This window comes from Lathyrus oleraceus, chromosome 5 (assembly GCF_024323335.1).
Source record: "Lathyrus oleraceus cultivar Zhongwan6 chromosome 5, CAAS_Psat_ZW6_1.0, whole genome shotgun sequence".
Classification (NCBI taxonomy): Eukaryota; Viridiplantae; Streptophyta; class Magnoliopsida; order Fabales; family Fabaceae; genus Lathyrus; species Lathyrus oleraceus.
Window position 1 is genome coordinate 16,512,583 of NC_066583.1, and position 4,064 is coordinate 16,516,646.

Below are 4,064 nucleotides of genomic sequence, written 5' to 3' on the forward strand. Positions count from 1 at the left end.
CCTCCTGTCTTGGGAGGATCATTTGATGTATTCTCTCAACAAAAATACTCAACCAATCAAATTTCTTTTGTCGCTTGGCTTTTCTTATGAAATTTTTTAATAGGGGTGGTTACCCATAAAAAGCACCAACAAACCAATTTTTTTTAGAAGAACTACAATGCTCTGATTCTTTATTGATGCGTAGGAATTGGGTTGCAAAAAACTTAAGCGAGCGCAATAATAAAAAACTTATTTTTATTTATAATTCAATATTTTTTCATGCATTCCCTTTTAGTTAGTAAGTTTAGAATAAACACACCCTTTGATTAGAACAACAAGAATGGATCCTGTAGAGTATTATAGACGTGAGGGGTGCTAATACCTTCCCCTTGCGTAATTGACTCCCTTACCCATATTTTGGTTGCGAGATCATTAGATTCACCCTTTTGAAGGTTTACTTAGTGTTTACTTTCACTATCTTGGTATAAATAACATTGGTGGCGACTCTGTTTTGTGTGCGTATTTTTTCAAGATGTGACAACAGGGTATGGGAAAACTGCCAGGATCTTTTAGTTTAGGTGGCATGTTATTTTGAATGATAGCACTACACTCTGCATTAAGTGTCACTGTCTCATTGTCCTCAAGTTTATTCTTGTTAGATAAGATTTCTTTTGGGAACTTAGCATATGAGGGAATCTGTGAAATGGCTTCGGTGAAAGGGATGATAATATTAAGCTATTTCAAGAGTTCAACGAATTTCCTAAATTATCCTTCGATCTTAGATTTAGCTAGTCTTTAAGGGTAAGGTATTTGTGGCTTATATGGCGGTGGAGGCACGTATGGTTTCTCCTTCTCAACTACCTCTTTAATTTCATCTTTTTCCTCTGGTTTATCAGGTTGGTCATTTTTCTAAGCCATCGGTGGAATTTGTGTTCCGGGATCAACGAGTCCGCCTAACTCTATACCACTTTGCAATGTGATAACATTAGCTTAGCCCTTTGGGTTAGGTTGTGGTTGACCAGGGAAGGCTCCAGATGGGGTTGTGGTAGTCGCTTGTTGTTGGGCTACTTGAGAAATTTGGGTTTCCAACATTTTGTTATGAGTAGCCAAAGCATCTGCTTTAGTTGCTAATTGTTTCACTAATTCCGAGGTATGGACATTTTGGTTCATAAACTCCTTATTTTGTTGCGTTTGATAAGCAACAAAGTTTTTCATCATTAACTCAAGATTGGATTTTCTAGGTGCTTGAGGAGCGACTTAAGGTGCACCCTAAGTTGGCTTCTGGTAACCAGAAGGTGGTTGATTTGAAGCATACAAGGTGTTGTTATTCTTATAGGAGAAATTATGATGGTTTTTCCAACTTGGATTGTAAGTATTTGAGTACGGGTTTCCTTGAGCATAGTTTAACTGGTTAGGTGTAATGCCTGCTAGTAATTGGCATTTGGAAATGTTGTGTCCAGGCACTCCACATAAGTCGCAGCTTGGGGCTACGGCAGCCACGGTGGCTGCGGGAGTTATGGTCAAACTTTCAATCTTTTGAGTCAGGGCGTCTACCTTAGCATTAACATGATCTATGCCACTGACTTCGTACATACCTCCTTTTGGTTGAGATTTCTCTACATAAGTGTGCTCTCCGCCTTAGTGGTAGTGATTTTGTGCCATATTTTCAATAAGCTAATAGGCTTTTTCATATGGATTATCCATTATAGCGCCACTAGCTGCAACACATAGTTTTAATTTGGTGTTATAGGAGAGACCATCATAGAAGGTCTGGGTAACGAACCATGGTTCAAGCCCATGATGCGGGAAAATCCTTAGCATGTCCGTATATCTCTCCCATGCTTCAAAAAGTGATTCGTTGTATTTTTGCCTAAATTCGTTGATTTCTCTTCTTAGCATAGTCGTCTTACTAGGTGGGAAACATCTAGCTAAGAGGACCTTTTTTAATTCGTCCCATGTAGTTATGGAATTGGACGATAAAGACTAGAGCCAAGCTCTAGCCCTGTGTGGTTCCTCCTGAGATGGGGGCAGCATAGTCCCTTAAAGGACGATTAGCAGGGGAAGCCATATCTGGTCCATGTATATCAGGATCAAAAAGGTTATATTTTAAACGTATTTTCTAATTCGGCGTCTTAGTCTAATATAATGCTCGGTTTCGTCTATCGGTTGTTCTAACCCGTTCTCTTGTGAACGAGTGTTTGGCATGTGTAAGACCCCAATTTTGTCCCTAAGATCCCTCATGGCATCATAACATTGCATTTGGCATTACCTCAAGGATCATAAGCATCTTGGTTCCCCTTGCCTTTGGGTGGGACTCCTTGTAAGTGGTTTGAGATCACCAAGCATGTTTGAATTGTATATCATTGCTTTTCTTATTTTGTTTACTAACCAAAAGCCCAAAAATATGTCACTAACATCTTTTGTTTGTAGCTTGAGCAATCACAAGGTCAAAAGCTTCAAGGAGATCATTGGTACAAAGACAAGGTCAAGAGGAGATGATAGCAAGCATGGTAATGGTTCCCAAAGATTTCATCCATCAAATATGCCTCCCTAGCATCTCAATTCATCATTTTGATCAAAGCAAGTCAAAGGGTTTGAGGTTTGTGCCCCAAGGAAACCCTAATTCATCTGTGCACCACAATGCCTTACTCTTGAAGCAACCTCAGCCCATGATCAAATACAATCAAGGGAAGTTCTTTAATTCATCATTTCATGCATATTTGAACTTATTTTAGTGTCCTCAATCATCAATTCATCAAGATATGGGTTGGGGACTTGAGAAGTTGATCAATCAATCCATCTTACTATTTTGAAATGCACTGAGACCTAACTTTTTATGTGTTGGTCAAATGGAGATGGTTCCAAAAGAAACAATGTTCTTAAGGACAATATGAACAACTTTCATGTTCATCAAAAATTGATTTTAAGCTTGGAAGGCCATCTTCCATCCCAATAGATTATAGGTCATTTTGACTGAAACCCTAATTTTGGGTCAACTTCCCAAGGACATAACTCATTCATTTTTTATGATTTTGAGGTGGGATCAAATGAATTGGAAAGCTTAAGATGTCTAATTCAAATGTTATGTTGAAAAAAATTTCAAAATATCAAAGGAAATACATGTGATAATGCAAGACATTATAGGTCCTTTTTGACCAAATGCATTAAAAGGCAAGAAAGTCCAACTTCAAGTGCCCATAACGTCTTCATCAAAATTCCAAATTATGAAATAATTAAGTCCATTTTGGTCGTCTTGAAAAGATCTAAAACTTTTGTGTTGGAGGTTTTTTCATTTGAGGCTTGCATCATCAAAACAGAAGGGCTTGAACATTGGCCAAATTTGGAAACCTTGCACTGACATTTTTTGCACATCACACTTTAAACTCAAAATTCACTAATTTCCACACTTCAAATGAGCTTTTGTCCAACATAACATTTGTTCCTTATACAAAAACCTTTCCAACCATTACCCACATGCTTATGTTTGGATTTTCTAAATAGTATTTTCGAAGAGGTGAAGGTTTAGGGTCAATTGTGGAATTCATGTTGAAATCTTAATGCACAAGAAAATTCAAAGCAAACTACACGTCCAAACCTTTGGCATCTGAGTTTAGCTTGCAATTGGCATTATTTTTGGGCCTTGTGCATGATCATGCAAGCCCATGCAAGGATTATCCAATCTCATGCACACGGCTTTGTTCATCAATTCCTTGTCAGTCTCTCTATAAATAGAGACCCTATGCCATTCAAAAAAAAACCCTGGTTCAACCTGAAATGCTGCAGAATTCTCTCCATAACCATCACTAAAGGAATTTTCACTTTTCTCTGAAAAATTCAGATCTGAATTTCAACTTCCTTGGTTGATTTTCAGACCTATAATTCCTCAGCCTTGCTTCCTCTTCATCACTAGATCTCATTGCAAGCATTGGTTGTGAAGAATCGTGCTCTCAAGACCTGCATTTCAAAGGTGGATAACAGAACTTTTCCTCTTCGAAACTCTTTGATCCTTGCTTATTTCTTGTGTTTCTTGGTCTGGTTGAAGTCCTCTCAATAGAGGCATTTGATTTCTGCTTTCAATTTTGCAA

The 4,064-nt window shown here is 38.0% G+C and overlaps 1 non-coding gene across 1 annotated transcript; it reads left to right on the forward strand.

Annotated features, from left to right (window-relative positions):
• The first annotated feature begins 1,771 nt into the window (after nucleotides 1-1,771).
• LOC127089431 (small nucleolar RNA R71) lies at nucleotides 1,772-1,878 on the forward strand. The gene has a single exon (XR_007791028.1). It is a non-coding gene; the product is annotated as a small nucleolar RNA R71 (small nucleolar RNA).
• The last annotated feature ends 2,186 nt before the right edge of the window (nucleotides 1,879-4,064 follow it).